General features: G+C 47.9%; 1 long non-coding RNA gene across 2 annotated transcripts in view; it reads right to left on the reverse strand.

The window, feature by feature from the left end:
* Window positions 1-21,865, reverse strand: part of LOC133065227 (uncharacterized) — a 269,805-nt gene that overhangs the window by 40,982 nt on the left and 206,958 nt on the right. For both annotated transcript variants that reach the window (XR_009694871.1, XR_009694870.1), the window contains exon 6: window positions 14,840-15,008. This is a non-coding gene — a long non-coding RNA (uncharacterized LOC133065227). The remainder of the gene's footprint in view (window positions 1-14,839; window positions 15,009-21,865) is intronic.

Consider the following 21,865-nt stretch of genomic DNA (forward strand, 5'->3'; position numbering starts at 1 on the left):
GGATGCCCAAGGGCAGGAGCAGGCCTGGGTGGGTGACCAGTTGCCTAGGTGAACTGCCAGAGGGGGAGAGTCTTCACAGAGGTGGTGATGTTTGAAGTGGTTCTTTAAAAATAGACAAGGGGCGGGGCTGGGGGTTGTAACCAAAATAACTGAGGCTGGAGGCAAGCTGAGGACCAGTGAGAAGTCTGAGGCTTGGACCAGCGGGCTGGAAGGATGTGTGGTGGGAGATGCAGGGGATTGGAGCTGGTCTGGTCTGTGGAGGGAGTTTGGACTTGGAATTCATCCTGTTGATCTGCATCACGTTCTTGCTGACTGATTTCTATATCTTGTGTTTAGTCGCTCAGTCGTGTCCAACTCTTTGCAACCCCACGGACTGTAGCCCACCAGGCTCTTCTGTCCATGGGGATTCTCCAGGCAAGAATACTGGAGTGGGTTGCCATGCCCACCTCCAGGGGATTTTCCCAACCCAGGGATCAAACCCAGGTCTGCAGCATTGCAAGTCAATTCTTTACCATCTGAGCCACCAAAGAAACCCTTTCTATATCTTATTTTCAACAAATCAGCTGAAGACACCCTGGTGGTTCAGACAGTAGAGTCTGCCTGCAATGTGGGCGACTTTCCCAGGGACTTCAGTCCCTGGGTCTGGAAGATCTCCTGGAGAAGGACCTGGCAAACCATTCCAGTATTCTTGCCTGGGAAATCCCAAGAACGAAGGATCCTGGTGGGCTCCAGTTGTCCATGGAGTCACAGAGTCAGACATGACTGAGTGACTAACACTTTCCTTCTTTCAGCCACACTTTGTGGGATCTTAGCTCCCCAACCGGGGATCAAACCTGTGTCCCCAGCATTGGAAGCACGAAGGCTTAACCACTGGACCAGCAGGGAACCCCCAGCTGAAGATACTTTGAATGCTGCCATGGCTGCCGCGAGCATCTGTGTTGCCCCCAGATACTTTGTTGTTTCCGTGGATCACTGACCTGGAGGCAGATTTCCAAGTGGACCATTGTTACCAGCACACACACTTTCCTTCTGGGGCACCTGGCTGTTCCTCCTTCTGGAATGTCCTTCTCCCAGGTAGGGACATGGCTCAGCACTCCTCTCATTCAGGTCTAAGCTTCCCTCCTGACTCTCTGGCCTCCTTTCTCCTCCAGCTCGCATGGTCATTTTGCAGGGTGCTCTGCGTGTGTGTGTTTGGTTTGTATCTGTGTCTCCTCTAGACCCTGAGGTCCGCCTTGGCTCCGTGCTCAGAACACAGCCTGACACTTAGCAGATGCTCCGTGTTTATTGTTGTTGAATTAGATGGTTTTCAGAGTTCCTCTGTGTTTATTATTTTGTCAGATTCTTAATACTTTTTCTGCTTTATAAATGGGGAAAACATATAAAAGAAGCTAAAGGAATTATCCAAGATAGTATGGTGGCTGGGAAGGGGGAGGGGCACACAGCCCCATGCTTTCCCCATGTGACATTGACCTTCAGAATGACACACCCTTGAGGCCCACTCTGCCCTGGCCTGGGAGGCCCATATTCTTGGAACTTGGTGGTCTCCTTCTCTAGACAAGCGAGCTGAAGGCTCCTCTGACGGGCCTTAGGTTGACACCCACTGTGGGATTCCAGCCCTTGGTGAACAAGACCTGAATGTGAAGTCTTCGGTGCAGGATGTGGGCATGGGGATGGAGCACAGAGAGCCAAAGAGACTTCCCGTGGCAGAGGCTAACTCTGGACCCACCTAGAATTCACAGCTTCTTAAAGGTCTCTGCAGCCAGGAGGAAGGGGCCAGGTGACTCATCCCTGGGCAGGGCTACAGGAAGCAAGAGTCAAGCATAAGGAAAGCACGAGGATTGAAAACCACCTTCTCCAACTGGGCTGCTCTGCTTTCCTCGATCTTGGGAGAACTGACCAAGAGAGCCCCCAAGCCCTGAACCCCACCCACCCTGGCCCATCGGCCACCTGTGCCTGAACGTGGACCAGGACCATCAGGCCCTGAAGCGACTCCTCTGAGAGCCTCCCATGGTGTGCGGATATGGATTTTCTCAAACCCCCACTGAGACCCATTGAGTGCAGTCTCAGACTGGCCAGGATGAGAAGTGGTTCTGCAAGGTAATCTCTACCACTGTGTCGGGCATACCCACGTCTCCCAGAGACCTAGGTGGAGCACCCTGACTCCAGTGTGCCTCTGAGGCATTATAGATACAATCTCTCCATTAAGACAATTTGGAAATTGAGGCTCCTGAAGGTCGAGTATTAGTTGCTTCTGACTCTTTGTGACCCCATATACTGTAGCCTACCAGGCTCCCCTGTCCCTGGAGTCCTCCAGGCAAGAATACTGGAGTGAGTAGCCAATCCCTTCTCCAGGGGATCTTCCTGATTCAGGGATCAAACCCAGGTCTCCTGCACTGTAAGCAGATTCTTTACCATCTGAGTCACCAGGGAAGCCCAAATGACTGGGGAGTTGGAGTCGCTCCCCTGAAATCCTTCATCCTATAATGGCACAGGGGCAGTGGCATGCTGAGCAGGTGACTCTCTGCTCCTCTCTCACGCATCACAGTGCTTCCTCTACGGAGCCTGACACTCTAGCCCCAGACTAGTGTGGAGCCTGGTATCCAGTAGGCCCTCAAACTGCTTTTCATGGAAGCCCTTTCATTGTCCGTGTTTAAGCACATGGATTCAGACACAGGCCCCTGGAAGAGAGTGTTCCCTCTGCCCCACAACAGCGCTGTAGACAGCCCCAGTGGTAGAAGGGACTGAAAGTTTCTTGAAAGTAATCCCTTTGTTTGTGATCGTTTGAAAACCACGCAGCGAAAGGGGAGTGGGCTTTTAAACCATGAAAATAGACACTGGACCCAGACCTGGATTCAGAGGGAAGCAGAAATGTACAGTAGTGGGCCTTTCTCTTTCGTCCCTTTTTGTTTTCAGAGAAACAGTTAGGGGTCCTGTGATTGGCAACCTCTAAGATGGCCCCAATGATCCAAACTTCTGTGTGTCTACACCTGTGAGTGTGGGGTGGACTAAATGACTTGCCTCTAATTCTAATGAGTAGAAGAGGGCACAAGTGATTTTATCTCACTCTTTCTATTAGTATTTATTTATTATTAATACTTGGTGTCTCTGGGTCTTAGTCGCGGCATGTAGGATCCTCGATCTTCATTGCAGTGTGCGGGATCTTTAGTTGTGGCTTGCAAACTCTTAGTTGCAGCATGTGGGATCTAGTTCCCTGACCAGGGATCAATCCTGGGCCCCCTGCCTTGGGAGCTTGGAGTCTTAGCCACTGGACCACCAGGAAGATACCATTATGCCACTTCTGATATTGGGTTATGAAAAGGCTATGACTTTCACCTTTGGCGCTCTCTCACCCTCTCTGGGGTCACACAGCCTAGGGGTTGCCAGCCACAGTGTCCTGAGGCTGCCTGCAGAAATGCCCAGGTGGTGAGGGTTGAGGCCCAGCAACAACCATGGAAGTGAGACTGCAATCACTCCCACACCCGCTCTTTATGGAATGCTTCCTTGGACCAGGCACTGGCCTGGAGCTCCACCGCCCTTGTGTGCCTGGAAAGGCTTCATTCTCCTTTATTACCAGCTAGCTTCTTTCTTTCCAGACTCAAAGCAGTTTATTGAGATCACCAGCTTTATCCTCCAAACATTCCTGTAATTTCTGCTGAGTCATGCCTCTGGGTTCCTGGTGCTGGAGCAATGTCCCAGAACTGGCGTTGAGAGCGGTAGGAGCAGAATGAAGAAGCTTGTGGTTCAGACACTGGCTGGGCTGGCCCTCTGGGGTTCATTTGATGTCCACCTTTTAATCAGGCTTCCCCAGCGGCTCAGAGGTAAAGCGTCCTCTGGCAATGCAGGAGACACAAGAGACACTAGTTCGATCTCTGGGTCTGAGAGATCCCCTGGAGGAGGAAATGGCAACCTACTCCAGTATGCTTGCTGGGAAAATCACATAGACAGAGGAGCCTGGTGGGCTACAGTCCATAGGGTCTCAGAGTCGGACATGACTGAGCGACTACACACACACACACACACACACACACACACACACACACACACACATGCACACATGCGCATGTGAGCGTGCCTTTTAATCAGTATCAACAAGGCCATGATGACAGATGACAGGGGCCAAGAGACTGGGCTTCACTGAAAGTTCCTGTTCCCTTTATGTTCCTTTCCTCCTTCCCAGGTCTGACCTGAATGTGGCTCCATCTTTATCCAGGAGACTCGCTGCTCACAAAACAGATATAATTCACTGCATTTGAGTGTCTTACAATGAAAAATATTAACAAGTGGCCAATTGATACACTCACTTTGTGTCAGATGTTTTTCCAGCCCATCCTAGGCCTGATGGAGAAACAGCTGACTCTGGCTGGCTTCATATCACCATCGAGAGAAAACAATATCCTTAAAGAAAATGCCTCTGATTATTCTAAAAGGTCTCCTCCTCTACATGCAGAGGGTGGGGAGGAACACAGCACTGATTTTGTTCCAAATGACTCACCTGCGTGAAACCCTCTGGGGTGCCATCTGCCAGAACCCTTGGGTCCTAAGAATAGTCCCTGGGACCTGTAACCCCAGTGGAAAATCTCAGTCTTATTTCCTGCTGCCCCCAGGGTCCTTTTCTCATTTCTCAGCCCTGTTTAAGAAACAGGTTGAAAACCTGAGGGTTTTCAGTGCTGAGGTCATAAGGGTCAACCCACATGAGTGACTCAATTCTTTTCCTGTCAGTAGGTCTCTTGCAGAGGAACTTAACCCACTGGAAGGGACATGGGCCAGGCCCATCTCTGGAGAAAAGCACCACCAAGCTGTATAATAATTAATTTCCACAGCCCTCAAGGCCTCGTGCATGGCCCCCTGCACTGGCCCTGTTGAGCTGAACAGACCCCTCCTTTGCCCTCTTATCTATGTGGGGTCACATAGATATGGTATTTTTTCTCCATTAAAATGGAGTAAACAAAATATTGACTTAAAAAAAGCCCTGGATTCACCTGTCTGATTCACCCATGACTTTCCCAATGGTCTTGAGATCCAAAACCTAAGGTTCTCAGTTGTGGACTGTGAAGGGTCTTGAATGCTAAGTTCTGGTGTCCCTATAGTAGGAACTTTAGTCAGAGACACAAACATGTCTTTTATTTATTTAGTTTAAGTTTTGGCTGTGCTGGGTCTTTGTCGCTGTGTGGGGGCTTTCTCTAGTTGCAGTACAAGGGCTTCATGAGAAGTTGTTTCCCTCGTTGCAGAGTATGACTCTAGATGCATCGGCTTCAGTAGTTGCATCGTGCAGGCCTCAGCAGCTGTGGTGTGAGGGCCCAGTCACTCTGCAGCACGTGGAATCTTCCCAGACCAGGGATCGAACACATGTCCCCTGCATCAGCAGACGGATTCCCATCCCCTCTACCACCAGGGAAATCCCAAACATGTCTTTTAGAAAAACAACTCTGGCTTCCTTTTGTCTGAGGCCTGATGTAGGCTGAAAAATTAAGTCTCAGGCAAAGGTGAGGTCATGGGGAGGCCTTCTAAGGTGTTGCTGTGCTCACAGAGGGATTCAACACAGGGTGGAATGAGGCAGGACTCAAGAATTGCTAAACGGTTCTATCAAAGCTTCCTGGTTAAACAAGAAGAGAGGACAGGAGAAAGTGGCCTGTCTGCTTTGGGGAAGCTGAGTTTGAAATCAGGTCAGGACAGCTGGGTACGCTGGAATAACAAATGGCTCAGATGGTAAAGAATCTGCCTGCAATTCAGGAGACGGGGGTACGATCCCTAGATGGGGAAGATCCCCTAGAGAAGGGAATGGCTACCCACTCCAGTCTTCTTGCTTGGAGAATTCCATGGACAGAGGAGCCTGGAATAACAAAGGCCAGGACTTGGAGGACTCCTGTCCCTGTCTCCCCCCTCATCCCCAGCCTCCCTCACCCCGGGCTTTCCCCAGGGGTACCCCATCAGCCTTCTCAAGGCTGCCTCTGTTTAGAGCTGCCCTCCAGGGTCTGAGCTGAGTAGGAAACAGCCCGCTCCAGGCAGCCAGTTTTATTTCTTGTTAGCAGTCTGAAAAGGAGGCTATTATTTCACAGCAGAGATAAAAGTTAATCACAGATTAGAATTGCCCTAAAAATATCGATGACATCATTCACCTGAGTCCTGGCCCCAGGGGGAAGTATTCACTTCTGCTTAGTGGCCAGACCAGTTCGGCCAGTTCTCCACTCTTCAGAATGCTCTTCACCCTTAAACAAAAGCCTGGACTCCTGAATAGAGGGCATTCACAGGCAGTCGGGAGTCACTCTGTAGACCTACTGAGTGCCCGGCTGTCTAGACTTTGGATTGGAGAAGGTCTGTTTACTCTCTGCCCGGCCTTTTCACCGTCCCCCTCCCGCCTCTCTCATTACAACTTTATCTGGAGGCACCATCATCTGTTTGGAGAGACTCCCAAACAGAACACCAGGCACAGAGGAGCAGAGGCAGGAGTTACAAAATAAAAGTTCCTGTTCCAAGGCAGGGTGATTTCTCAATTCTGAACCTTGGGTGTAGGATTAGGGGAATTTATCCCTTTGGGCCTCCTGAGAACAGGATAAAATTCAAGCTGTGTATATATGTCAATGAAATTCTCTCCACACCAACCCCCCACCCCCCGCCCCGCCCCGTGACCGACCACAAGTCCATTCTCTACTTCTTTCCCTCTACTCCTGCCCTAGCAAATAGGCTCATCAGTACCATTTTTCTATGTTCCATGTACATGTGTTAACGCTACAATATTGTTTTCCTCTTTCTGACTTCACTCTCTGTGACAGGCTCTAGGTTCATCCACATCATTTAAGCTAGCTTTCAGCTAGCAGGAAGCTGTTGTATAGCACAGTGAGCTCAGCTGGGTGCTCTGTGATGACCTAGAGGGGTGGAGGGGAGGCTCAAGAGAGAGGGCATCTATGTATGCATGTAGCTGATTCATGATGTTGTACGCAGAAACTAACACAACATTGTAAAGCAATTATACTGCAATTAAAAAATAAAAAAATCAAGCTGTGTTTGAAATAAAATGTTGTTATTATTGTTCATCCTGAAGTGTTCAGCTGATCTGTAGCGCCTCCTCGACAGCCAACCACAGAGGGGAAGGCAGGATACTCACATGATCCTGGATCCCCCAGCCTCCGAGGCTCTGGCACCATGAACCGTGACCTCTTGAGCTGGAAGATTCTGATCATATGTGAAAGTCCTGAGTTCAGCTGGCTAAAATGCAGAGTGGAGACATTCCCCAATCCCACTCCAGCTTTGGTTGAGACAGGACTGGACGTTTGGGTGCCAGGCTAGTCTACCCTGAGCACTGGTGGGGTTGAGAAACTAAACTTTCACAGAAAGGCCAGAGGATCATCAAGGCCAGGGAAATGAAGGTGGCACAGATGCTTCAAGGCTTCAGTGGTAAAGAATCCACCTGCCAATGCAGGAGACAGGAGACGCAGGTTCGATCCCTAGCTTGGAAAGATCCCCTAGAGAAGGAAATGGCAACCCACTCCAGTATACTTGCCTGGAGAATCCCATGGACAGAGGAGCCTGGAGGGCCACAGTCCATGGGGTCACAGAGAGTCAGACATGCCTTAGTGACCAAACAACATCTGTAATGGAACATTAATGGTAGAATGGTGATCAGAGGGTCTTAAATTTGGAGTCCATCCTTCTCAGCACCCTGGGCACAGCCAAGACCCCCTTGGGCTGACAGGCACAGAGCTGAGAGGGGCTGGGCCTCCCTCTTAGAGTCCTGTTCGGGTCCAGCTCTGGTCTTTGCTGCCCTGTAGATGCCAAGAGGAGAGTGAGAAAGTTGGCTTAAAGCTCAACATTCAGAAAACTAAGATCATGGCATCTGGTCCCATCACTTCATGGCAAATAGATGGAAAACAGTGGAAACAGTGTCAGACTTTATTTTTTTGGGCTCCAAAATCACTGCAGATGGTGATTGCAGCCATGAAATTAAAAGACGCTTACTCCTTGGAAGGAAAGTTAGGACCAACCTAGAGAGCATATTAAAAAGCAGAGACATTACTTTGTCAACAAAGGTCCATCTAGTCAAGACTATGGTTTTTCCAGTGGTCAAGTATGGATGGGAGAGTTGGACGGTCAAGAAAGCTGAGTGCTGAAGAATTGATGCTTTTGAACTGTGGTGTTGGAGAAGACTCTTGAGAGTCCCCTGGACTGCAAGGAGATCCAACCAGTCCATCCTAAAGGAGATCAGTCCTGGGTGTTCATTGGAAGGACTGATGCTGAAGCTGAAACTCCAATACTTTGGCCACCTCATGAGAAGAGTTGACTCATCGGAAAAGACCCTAATGCTGGGAGGGATTGAGGGCAGGAGGAGAAGGGGACGACAGAGGATGAGATGGTTGGATGTCATCACCGACTCAATGGACATGGGTTTGAGTAAATTCCGGGAGTTGGTGATGGACAGGGAGGCCTGGCGTGCTGTGATTCATGGGGTCGCAAAGAGTTGGACATGACTGAGCGACTGAACTGAACTGAACTGAGATGCCAAGGAGCTCACACTTTAGAGATTAAGTGCTCCCTACATGTTGGCAAACTAATACGTCTCATGGCTTGGGTTTCGTCTTCACATGATTTTCTTCTTTATTTGCTTTATAAAATTCATATATAAGAATAAGCCCTCCCTGGAAATATTAAAAATTTGCACTGTAGAGATAAAACAAGGGTATCTCTGGACCCTCCCATCTTATGAACTGGCTACTTATCTTTTATCTATTTTTCCATTGGGTTGTTGGTCTTGGTCTTTTTTCCTCCAGATTGATAGTAGTTTTTAATAAAGTCTGGATAATAACCCAGCTTTTATGTGTATGTGTGTCCATTTCTACATGTATGTAGATATATCTGTATATGTTTACACACATATGCATAAATACATGTACACACGCATATTATGGGCTTCCCCGGTGGCTCAATGGTAAAGAATCTGCCTGCAATACAGGAGACACAGGAGATGTAAATTTGTTCTCTGAGTTGGAAAGATCTGGAGGAGGGCGTGGCAACCCACTCAGTATTTTTGCCTGGAGAATCCCATGGACAGAGGAACCCAGCAGGCTACAGTCCCTGAGGTATCAAACAGTCAGACATGACTGAAGCAACTGAACCCATATGCACACATATCTATATATATATTACAAATACCTTCTCCAGCTCTGTTGCTTGTCTTTTATCTCAGCTTCTAGTGATTTCTGATTCTGAATCAGAAGTTCCACATTTTGATAAAGGCTGACATCACTCTTTCTGTTTGCCTTTGTGATTTGTGTTTGCTTGAGGCCGTGCCCACTCCAACTCCAAGGTCATAACCATGTTGTCCTATCTTTTCTCTTTCCACTTTGGTCTTTCTCCAGTGGCTAGCCAGTTCACCCAGCACATCTCCCAGTGATGAGAAAAGCCCCCTTGGCCCCAGATCCCACATGTCTCTCTTCAAGGTTGTGTTTGCTGTGGGGAGTCAGGAGCTTCTTCCCAAATTCCTGGAAAAGTGTATTCCTTGCTGCTTGCTTTGGGGCCTGCCCTTCCCTGCCAAGGTAGAGAGTGGAGACAACCCTGAATCATTTCAGAGGCTGACCTTTGAACCAAGTTTTACTTTATCTCCAATCACTATTTGCTAATTCATTTGAGAGTTTTTGCCAAAGATTAACATCTGAAGTACCCTTTTTTGGTTTACACAGTCTGCTCCTTGGAAAACGAGGAGGGCATTTGCCTGCTCTGTTTATCCAGCATTTCTGGGAGTGACTGTTTTCCACATGACTTTTCATTTCCCCAAGGGAAATATCCACCAGCAGGAAAAGTGACAACTCTTTTTGCAGTGGAGACAGGCTACAGAAAACAAACTCAGCCTCAATAGTGACTTGAAAACATGGTGCCTAGACGAAGTTCACAAGTCATGTTATTTCTCCTCTTGTAAATTTCATATATGTGGGACTCACAGTTGTTTTGGAAGGGGACATGGAGCCTGCTTCCCAGGTGGCACTAGTGGTAAAGAATCCACCTACCAGACATGGTGGGGAGGGGAGGAGGGGGTGGGGAGATGGATGGAGAGAGTAACATGGAGACTTACAATTCCATGTGTAAAATAGATGCCCAAATGGGAATTTGCTATATGGCTCAGGGAAGTCAAACAGGGGCTCTGTGACAACCTAAAGGGGGTGGGGTGGGGTGGGGAGGGAGATGAAAGGGAGTTTCAAGAGGGAGGGGACATACGTATACCTATGGCTGATTCTTCTTGATTTTGACAGAAAGCAACAAAATTCTGTAAAGCAATTATCCTTCAATTAAAAAACTAAATTAAAAAAAAAAAAGAAAAGAATCCACCTACCAATGTAGGAGCCACAGGAGGTGTGAGTTCGATCCTTGGGTTGGGGAGATCCCCTGGAGAAGCAAGTAGCAACCCACTCCAGTCCTCTTGCCTGAGAATCCCATGGACAGAAGAGCCTGGCAGGCTACAGTCCACGGGGTCGCAATCTGAGCGACTGAGCATCTGAGCATCCCCAGCGTGGGTCCTGCATCCAGCTCTCTTGGCTGGGGGTGACACCAAGCAGGACTCTCTGGGGCTCCTAGGTATGAACACTATCTGTGTCCCCCATTTCTTGTTTGTAGGGAATAGACTCCAACCTCCAAGAGCTTCCCTGAGTTCCAAAGGGCAGGTTCAAACAGTTGCTTGTCAGGGAAGGTAGGGTAAGCAGAGATAAGTAAGGAGCTGCCAAGAAACAATAGTACAGTCTTGGTTCAGGATCCTGGCTGTGCCTCAAGAAATACACATAATATCTTTGGTCCCTGTAGTTAAAGCTATGGTTTTTCCAGTAGTCATGTACGTATGAGAGTGTTTGACTGTAAAGAAGGCTGAGTGCCAAAGAATTGATGCTTTCCAACTGTGGTGCTGGAGAAGACTCTTGAGAGTCCCTTGGACTGCAAGGAGATTAAACCAGTCAATCCTAAAGAAAATCAACCCTGAATATTCTTCAGAAGGACTGATGCTGAAGCTGAAGCTCCAATAATTTGGTCACCTGAGGCAAAGAGCCAAGTCATTGGAAAAAATCCTGATGCTGGGAAAGATTGCAGGCAGGAGGAGAAGGGGATAACAGAGGGCAAGATGGATAGTGAAGGACAAGGGAAGCCTGGCTTACTGCAGTCCATGGGGTCACAAACAGTCAGACAAGACTGAGCAACTGAACAACAACAGAACTAAAAACCCCAAGAAATGCAAGATGGTAACTACTTGATGAAGCATTCTTCATTCCTGGAGAACCAGAGAAGCTCATCAGGAGACCTCCTGAGGCCAGACTAAAGGAATGCAGGGCCTTGCACACACCCTGCTCCTTATCAGCACCCTACCCTTGAACCATTGCAATTAAACTCACCAAATCCCAGCCAGGGTTGGGACAAACAGGTTTTCAGGACACAAGTCCACTGTATCTCCCTTTGCCTGGCAAAGCAATAAAGCTTTTCTGCGTGTGTGCGCTAAGTCACTTCAGTGGTGTCTGACACTTTGTGACGCTATGGACTGTAGCCCGCCAGGCTCCTCTGACCATGGGATTCCGCAGGCAGGAATACTGGAGCGGGTTGCCATGCCCTTCTCCAGGGAGATCTTCCCGACCCAGGGATCGAACCTGAGTCTCTTATGCCTCTGGCATTGGGAGGCAGATTCTTTACCACTGGTGCCACCTGGAAAGCCTACTCCCCCTGAAGTCTCCAAGATTCAGTCTGGTACCGGTGCACTGAGGCTGAGTTTCTGGCATCAGGGGTACTTGCACTGTGCTTGGATAGGCCAGTGGTGCATCTTTCTCTCAATCTTAATCATTTTTATGACTAACTTTCCTTCTCCTCCTGGTTTTACCACAAAAAGCAAAGAGCCCCAGGTGCTTCAGAAAAATACACAAAATGGAAAATCCACTCACTGATCATGATGAGTTAATTGTAGGTCTGCATCGTGAAGCAGAAACATTAAGATGTGACACAGATCTTGATATGGAAGTGGAAGAAAAACTGCCTCTTCCTTTAGGGTTCATGTCTCCCTTGAATGTGAAGACCAGCCCCCTCTGAAATGATGTGCCATTACATCCTTTCTGTGTAAGTCATTTCAGTCATGTCCAACTCTTTGCAACTTTATGGACTATAGCCCACCAAGCTCCTCTGTCCCTGGGAAGGGACAATATCAAGAATATTGGAGTGGGTTGACATGCCCTTCTCCAGGGGATCTTCCCAATCCAGGGATCAAACTCAGGTCTCCTGCGCTGCAGGCAGATTCTTTATCATCTGAGCCAATTACATCTTTTTCTCATGTAAAATTCCAGGAGCAGGCCTCCTGTTCCCCTAAGGAGTAATGTGGTGAAATGAACAACAGTAGTTGGGATCAGAGGTCAGGGATGAGAACCCCCTGCTCTGCCTCTCTTTCTTGAGGCCCCTGAGCGAACCCCGTTCCTCTCTGGACTGCAGTTTTCCAGTCTGTGTAATGGAAAGGACTCCATCTAGAAAATTCCATCATCATGGGACAACACTGCCAACCAAAACGGACATAACTGTTGGTGTGCTTCCATGTTTGGCACCCGAGGGCCTTTGTTCTCTGGTACACACAGACTCACATCTGGCTCCCTCATGACCTCCTGGTCTTGATGGTATTCCTCATATACTGTAATACTGACCAAATCTACCAAGTTTCGCGTTTTTTAAAGTTTCTTTTTTGGGGAGGGGTGTGGATAGAGGGTGTGGATCATTTTTAAATCGAATACGCTTGAATTTTAAAATGAATGAATTTCTAAATCATTGAATTTGTTACAATATTGCTTGTGGTTTACGATATGCTTCTTGGTTTTCAGCCAGGAAGTACACGGGATCTTAGCTCCCTAACCAGGACTTGAGCTGTCACCCACTGCACTGAAAGGCCGAGTCTTAACCACCAGACCACCAGAGAAACCCCAAATTTTGCTTTTTTTTAAAAATACGAGTCTAAGGATTTAAAATTGTAAAACTTTTATAAATTGGATGAAGGTGGTTAAAAGGTACGAACTTCCAATTTTAAGAAAAACAAATCCGAGGGATGTCAGGTACAATATAATGAACACTGCTGTTTGCTATAGAAGAAAAACTTATATAAGTTGTTAAGAGGGTAAATCCTAGGTTCTTCTCATAACAAAAATTGTTTTTTTTTTTTTACTTTGTAGTATGAGATGATGGATGTTCACTAGAGTTATGATGGTCATCATTTCATGAAGTATGTAAGTTAAATCATGATGCTGGGACTTCCATGATGGTACAGTGGATAAGAATCCACCTGCCAATTCAGGCATCATGGGTTCAATCCCTGGTCCAAGAAGATCCCCACATGCTACGGAGCAACTAAGCCCATGTGCCACAACTACTCTGCCTGAGTGCTGCAACTACTAAGCCTGAGCATCTAGAGCCCGTGCTCTGCAACGAGAGAAGCCGCCGCAGTGAGAAGCGCACGCACTGCCACAAAGGCAGCCCCTGCTCACTGCAGCTGGAGAAAGCCTGGGCAGCAACAAAGATCCAGCACAGCCCAACATTATACACATAGATAAATGAAGTTTACGAAGATCATGATACTGGACACCATTAACATCCACAGTGCTATGTGTCAGTTACGCCTCAAAACTGGCAGAAAAAAAAGGTGGGGGAAAGAAGTTTGATAAATTTTATGAGATTAAACCCAACTTTCAGATAGAATTGTCTCTCAAGGTCTACAGTTTTCTAAAATGGTGTATGGGGAAAGTTGTACCCAGCACATGGGCCCGGAGGTTCTGCAGGCAGGGCTGAGGGAGGATCAGAGCTAGGAGCCAAACGTGTTCACTGCCCTGACACACCCACTCACACATGGAAGGCCTGGCCTGTGAGGGGCGCTGCCTGCGATCTGGATTCTCTGTCTCCAGGCAGGTCTCATTGCCTCAGAAACCTAGCCTGGTGTGCCGCCTAACAAAACCGTCAAGGCCTGCCAGAACTGAGCCTGCCATTTTCCATGGAGCTGTGGTGAGCAGAGCTCCTGATTGTGTGGAGCCGTGGTTTTTCCCTTAAGTGTTTAATTTTTATACAATTTTAAAGGTTACTCTCCATTTACAGTTATTACAGATTTTGTCTGTGTGTTGAACAACACGTCCTCGAGCCTGCCTCATACCCGGTAGTTGGCACCTCCCTTTCCCGCGCTTCTGTCTTGCCCCTCCTCCTCCCGCTTCCCTTCTCCTCACTGGTAGCCACTAGTTTATTCTCCTATCCGTGAATCTGCTTCTTTTTTGTTACATTCACTAGTTTGCAGGACTTTTTAGATTCCACGCATAAGTGATATCATACAGTGTTTGTCTGTCTCTGTCTGACTTTGTTCACTTAGCGTAGTGCCCTCCTAGTCTAGAGCTTTCTTTTTAAAGGCATTTCTGAGGTGATTTGGAAAACCAGTGCAGGAAACTGGAAAGAAGCAACTCCTAGAAGCCTGTGTGACTGCTGGGCTCACGTACAGGTTCCAGAACCAAGAGGGACACCAGATACAGAGGAGAGTCCTGAGCTGTGGGGACAGGAGAGTCTCTGAAGAGAGCAGGGTTGGGGGAGGGTGGGGGGGGCAGGGCTCTGCACCCGGCTGTCTGGAGGGGGCTTCTGGACTCCGAGGCTGTTGCCGTGTCTCTTGCTGAGCCCGAGTTAACAGTGGTTCTGGTGCTGGCAGAGGCCCCACCAGGTCTCCCCTGCCCTGTCCCAGCCCAGCTCTTCCCCAGCCTCAGTGCCTCGGTAGGGACTTCCTTCATTTTCCATCCCAACTTCCTCTCACTCAGTTTCCCCCTGGCATTTCCATTCCCCTCTTCCACGCAACGCATCCTTGTCCTCCCTCCTCCACCCCTACCTGATCTAAGAGATGCCTCCAGAATGTGGGGTCAGTCCACGATGGCAGCTAGGAGGACCCAGGACCCAGTGGAGGATTCTGCTGCATTCGGCCAGGCCAGGAAGTCCCTGTCTCTTAGGTCCCCTCATTCACAGGGCTAATAATGCCCCCTCTCAGGCGATGTTGATCACTAGGAAAGAAGAAACAAACGCACAGACTTAAAGAATGAACTCATTGCTACCAGAGGGGAAGGGTGGGGGTAGGGTTTAGGGTTGACATGTATACACTGCTATACTTAAGGAAGTAGACTCAGGTTTGAAATAATCCCTACAGTGGTCTCCAGATGAATCTATGGGATCATGAATAAAATGTTAAAATAACCCTTTCCCTTGCCTTGTCACTGTCTGTAATGGCACATTTTAAGTCAAGGTGTTTCCAGGAGGCCAAATTCCAGGGAAGTCAAGCATCAGGGGATGACTTAAAATGCTTAAATAATGCATGTTGTTCTTCTAGCATTTTTTGTGACTACATATTTCTGGTCTTTAGAAACAGTGCCCAAAGGATCAGAGGTTAAGTGTTTTCTTCAGGACCCAGGTCCAATTGAGAGAGCATCATACTGAGTGAAGTAAGTCACATGGAGAAGGAAAAATGTCATATGACATCCCTTATATGTGGGATCTAAAAGAACATGGTACAAATGAACTTACTTACAAAGCAGAAAGAGACACAGAGACTTAGAGAATGATCTTATGGTTACCAGGGGGAAGCATGGGAGGGGGGGAGTTGGGATGGACATGTACACACTGATATATTTAGAATGGATAACCATTCTGTGATATATTTAGAATGGATGAGGACTACTGCGCAGCACACGGAACCCTGCTCAATGTTACGTGGCAGCTGGGTGGGAGGAGAGTTAGGGGGAGAGTGGATACCTGTATGTGTATGGCTGAGTTGCTCTGCTGTGCACCTGAAACTATCACAACATTGTGAATTGTCTATGTTGTTCTTTAGTCGCTAAGTTGTGTCCGGCTCTTTGTGACCCCGTGGACTGTAGCCTGTCAGGCTACTCTGTCCATGGGATTTTCCAGGTAAGAATACTGAAATGGGTTGCCATTTCCTCCTCCAGGGCATGTTTCTGACCCAAGTATCAAATCTGCATCTCCTGTATTGCAGGCAGATTCTTTACCGCTAAGCCTATACTCCAGTATAAAATACAAAGCTTGAAAAAAAATAAAATTACTCATTCAACAGAAAAAAAAAAAAAAGAAAGAGGCTGGTCAATGATGCACTTCTAGCTTAGCTGATGTTAAGTATTCTGCAAACAAGCCCTACCCAATGTGGCCCCCCCAAGCCCCGCCCACTGATCCTGAGTCCTTCACAAGGGCATTCGAAGCTGTCAGAGTTCTATTTGTATTTTAAATCCTTTTCATTTTTTGCCCTGTTTGCCTCTTGCTGCCAGCTGGCATTTTTTGCCTCTCCCCCAGCTTCTACCCTCTGCCTTGGTGGCTAAGTCCTGGATCCTTAGCTCTGAGCACAGATTGGCTGGAGAGAAAGGCCCTGGTTGTGTTTGTATAAAACACCTCCCACTTTGTGGCTGGGTGTATCCTCCAGATTTAGTTTAGAATAGTCATTTTCGATTTCCTTCAGGAACTGTGCTACCAGCATGACCAGTTTATTGGAAGGAGCCAATAAAGCAAGCAGTGGGTGGTCTTCCAGATTTGGGCTATACTATAATCATATTATAATAGGAGGCAACACAGTTGCCAGTAGCTGAAAGCTTGCTCTGCATGGTTTGCATCTCAGCTTTGCCCTTGTGAGCTCTGTGTGGCTTTGACCATTTTAAATGACTTTATATGAGGAAGAGGGGCGCGGAGTAGGGGACGGAACAGAGTCATATGTCTTAGCTGAATGCTGTCCAGCCCTCACATCAGGGCCTGACACAGATTAAGGGGTCCGTGACGACACCAGCTTCTATCAGGGGTAAGAGGAGGTGGGGTGATGCACCCTGAGAAAAAGGGGGCTTGGGGAGGCATGGCACCTTTGTCCTACCACATATGCAGCCCTAAGTGGGGCTGTTTTAGAGGTGATGCAGTGTTTGAGGGAGTTTCATAACATTCAGGCCACTCCGAGCTAAGAATAATCCTTATCTGTAAGACGGAAATCATAGTAGTAACTATCTGATAGGTTATTGCAGAGATTAAATGAAGCAAAGCCCAGAAAGTGCTGTGAAGAGGGTATGGGACAGGATGAGGGCTCCACATCACCGCAGGAGCTCTTTGCCATCAGGGAGAGTATTTCCAAAATTCTTTTCTCATTCCTTCTTTTAAGATTCATTAATGTATTTATTTTTGGTTGTGCAAGACCTTGGGCGCAGCACACAGACTTTCTCTCGTTGAGGCGAGCAGGGGCTGCTCTCTGGTTGCGATGCTCAGGCTTCTCACTGCAGTGGCTTCTCTTGTTGCAGAGCTTGGATTCCGAGTGTGGGCTTCCGTAGTTGTGGCATATAGGCTTAGTTGTCCCACGGCATGTGAAATCTTCCCAGACCAGGGACTGAACCTGTGTCCGCTGCATTGGCAGGTGGATTCTTAACCACTGGACCACCAGGGAAGCCCCTCATTTCTTTTTCGTCAAAGGACGTCTGGATCACCAGCAGGCACAGTGCCATGGGATTGAGGTCTCTGCGCTCTGTGTTCACAGTACAGTCTTCTCAGCTGCCTCTTCCCTGGTCTTTAGAGAGGCCTCAGGATGAGGCTGAAAGACAGATATCAGAGAGGCCTTGCATATCCATGGATACTCATCGGTCTCGGGGCAGTGGGGAGACAGCACTTTCTGCTCCCTGCTGAGAAGCAGACCAAGGCTATACTTTCCCAGAGTTCACGGTCACCCCCCAAGAACCTATACACCATCCTCCAAAGAGGCCTTTACACCACAGCCCAAAGAGGCAAACTCTCATCAGAACTTGGGAGAAAAATTCAGTAGCATTCCCTGTATATTAACAGTCTCACGTCAGCATGAGTATTACCTGGTGGCTTAGATGATAAAGAATCTGCCTACCATGCAGGAGACCTGGGTTCAGTCCCTGGGTTGGGAAGATCCTGTGGTGAACGGAACCCACTCCAGTATTCTTGCCTGGAGAATTCCGTGGACAGAGAAGCCTGGGTTGCAAAGAGTCAGACACAGCTGGCTGACTGGCACTTTTACTTTTTTCACGGAGATGAGTAGGCTCTGCCTCCTCCACTGGACAGGGCCCTGTTGATGGGGTCAGCATTAAGCTAGTACACTGAATATGCCCACATGCCAGTCCCACTGAAACCCCAAGAGAAGCCTTGACTGGGTATGAAGACCTTGGTCTTATACACTGAAGCTCAGGAGACATTTGTCTTTAGGTTCTTTTTTTTTGACAGGAGTCCTTATTACTTTGATCTTAGGCCTAAAATTTGAGGAGGGAAGCAGATTTCTGTCTCTCAGACCAAACCTGTTCAGAAATTCTCCTAGGAAGTGAACAGTCAGGAAGATCCCCTGGAGAAGGACGTGGTAGCCCACACCAGTATTCTTGCCTGGAGAGTCCCATGGACAGAGGAGCCTGCCAGGCTATAGTCCTGGGATCACAAAGTGTCAGACGTGACTGAAGCGACTTGGCACACACACATGAGTATTCCATTGTGCGTATGTACCACATCTCCTTTATACATTCCTCTGTTGATGGACATTTAGGTTGCTTTCATGTCTCGGTTACTGTAAATAGTGCTGCAGTGAACATTGAGCTGCATGTATCTTTTCAAATTATATATTGTGTTTTTCCAGATATATGCCCAGGAGTGGGTTTGGACTGCTGTACCCTCATTGTATCTTCACAGAGTAGAAAGAGGGTGAGAGAACCTCTGGCACTGTCTGTCTTATAAGGGCACTAATCCTATTCATGAGAGTTCTGACATCAAGACCAAATTGCTTCAAGGAGCCCCATCTCCTTATATCATCACATTGGGAGTTAGCGTTTCAACATGAATTTGGCCAGAGGGGTGGGGGGCTGGGGGGGATGGATCTCACATGCACACACACACACACATACACACACCCCTAGTTCACAAACAGGGAAAATCGGTAGGACAAATGGGGACTGTGGTAAAGAAGAAAATAAGATCCTGTGCCAAGCATCCTTGGATAGAGCAATGACCCAACATTGCCAGATCATCCCATTTTCTTAAAGAAGTTGGAAAACACAGCTTCTTTTCATGTGCAAGGCAAGTTCCTGATTTTTAAATCTTGACAAGTAATTTAAAAGCTTAAAACACCTAATGAGATGGATGAAACTGGAGCCCATTATACAGAGTGAAGTAAGCCAGAAAGATAAAGAACATTACAGCATACTAACACATATATATGGAATTTAGAAAGATGGTAATGACAACCCTATATGCAAAACAGAAAAAGAGACACAGAAGTACAGAACAGACTTTTGAACTCTGTGGGAGAAGGTGAGGGTGGGATGTTTCGAAAGAACAGCATGTATATTATCTATGGTGAAACAGATCACCAGCCCAGGTTGGATGCATGAGACAAGTGCTCGGGCCTGGTGCACTGGGAAGACCCAGAGGAATCGGGTGGAGAGGGAGGTGGGAGGGGGGATCGGGATGGGGAATACATGTAAATCTATGGCTGATTCATATCAATGTATGACAAAACCCACTGAAAAGATAAATAAATAAATAAAGGGAAAAAAAAAAAAAAGCTTAAAACACACACGGGCCAAGCAAAATACATCTCCAGACTGAACATGTCCCCCAGGCCTCCAGTCTGTGACCTCTGGAAAGGTCGAGGGCATGTTACTGGGGACAGAAACTCCTCGTCTACACAGGAATGCTTCTGGAAACACTGTCACCCGCCTGAGAGGTGGGCGCCGTTGGTTGCCGTCTGCACCATGGCAGCTCAGAACCCACCAGCTGTTACCAGGGATGTGACAGTCCGTAACCAGGGACGGAATTCTTGTCTTTGGGCTTTGTCTCCCGGTTAAAGAGAGAGGAGCCTTCTCAATAACTCCTCCCTTGGTAAAAAGCAGCGGGTCTGAAGATAAGGCACTGAAGTTGGACCTGTGGTGGGTTTGGTGGTAAGCCGGTTCCCTGGGGTGGGACACAGTGGGGAGGAAAGACAAAGAGTGTGTGTGTGCTCAGGTGTGTCCAGCTCTGCCACCACAAGGACTGTAGTTCACCAGGCTCCTCTGTCCATGGGATTTTCTAGCAAGAATACTGGAGTGGGTTGCCCTTTCCACCTCCAGGGGATCTTTCGGACTCAGGAATTGAACTCATGTCTGCTGCACCTCTTGCATTGACAGTAAGGTTCTTTACCACTGTATCACCTGGGAGCCCCGAAGAGAGAGGTAAGTATGTCTGGAGGCTATCTTGATCTATTTCATGGTTTCCATTCTAGCCCAAGGTGGGACCCAAAGGTGGCCTCTAACATAGATCCTTAATTCCCAGCAATGCCTGAGAAAGGTCACTGACCATGGGGTGACCTTCACCTGGGCCAAGCAGTTGTTGTAGAATCTCTTGAACTCAGTTCTCTCAAAAGCACCCTGAATTTCCACCTCCCACTATTTGCAAAAAAGATGACTTTCCTTCTATCACCCTTGACCTGTTCAACTTCTTGAGTTTCAAGCAGGTTCTAGAAGAAGATAGTCTTGTATATACTCTGAGACTGAACATACATATGGATAATGGCCAGACCATAGGTAAGATAGAACTCAGACCCACCATCTGCAGCAACCAGACCAGGAAGTCAAACCATAACCATTGGCCCCAAATGTCAAGACCTGATGATAACTGACTGTTTCCCTAATTGTTGTCCCTGCTTCCAACTTAGGACCTATAAGAGAAAGCCAGATGTACATCCCTAATGTATCCCATAAGGATGACTCTCCTACAGTTAGTTGCCACCTCCAGCTTCTCCCAAAAACAGCCTCCAAGAAGGGCACACCTGGAACCCTCCCTCTTTTCCTCCATGAAGCTCCTTCCCAGCCCTGCCTGAGGCAGTGATGCCAGGTACAAGTGATGATATCTGACCCACATTCCAGGATGAGCTCCCATTAAACAGCCTTTGGGGTTTCCCAGGTGGTGCAGTGGTAAAGAATCCGCCTGCCAATACAGGAGATGTGTGTTCAATCCCTGAGTCAGGAAGATCCCCTGGAGGAGGAAATGGCAACCCACCCCAGTATTCTTGCCTGGAAAATCCCATGGACAGAGGAGCCTGGTGGGCTACAGCCTATGGGGTCGCAAAGAGTCAGGTATGACTGAATGGCTGAGCAGGCAACCACGCAAACAGCCTTTTCCTGTTCTCATTTAGGAGGTTTTTGTTAATTTCCATGGCTCAGGCACCCTCTCACACCGTTTCATTTCCAGCTGGGGTCGCCCCCCACCCACCCCCAGGCTCACAGTGACTGCAGAACCCACTCAGAGGAGGCAGTTTGGACAGAATTGATGGACCAGTCTGTCCCAGATGAATGGTAAAGGGGCCCAAGAGATGTTTGAAATCATTGTGTTGTGACCAGAAACTTTATTAACCTGGAGACAATGGGGCAATTGTCCCAGGGCAGACAGAGCGAAATGCTGGAGTCTGGGACAAACGAAGCTGCCTGAGTGGCCTAGGCACAGATTCCCACGTGTCGAGGCTGGCAGTGGAAGGTGCAGCCATTGACAGGCTGGACCACCAGCAGCCCGGTCACCTCCTCACTGGAACAAGTCACAGAGGTTCTGAGCAGCCAAAAGGCATCTCACTCCTTGAGCCTATGAAAATCAACCTCTTCCCACTTTCATCAAGTCACCAGACCTACATTAAAGAGATACCTCTTGGGAAGGAGACAGCATTTTCTTATTTGAGAACAAAATGTCATCACAGACAGAGAGCTTTCAATACATCATACTTGTATTTTTTAAGGGAGAAGCAGTGAGAAATTAAAGAAGTAGAATTTTATCATCTTAAATCAAAAGAGCTATTGGGATCCATCAGAAGCATATTCCTGACTCTCTCTCTCTCACAATTTCTGATATTTTA

The sequence above is a fragment of the Dama dama genome, chromosome 11 (genome assembly GCF_033118175.1).
Source record: "Dama dama isolate Ldn47 chromosome 11, ASM3311817v1, whole genome shotgun sequence".
NCBI lineage: Eukaryota > Metazoa > Chordata > Mammalia > Artiodactyla > Cervidae > Dama > Dama dama.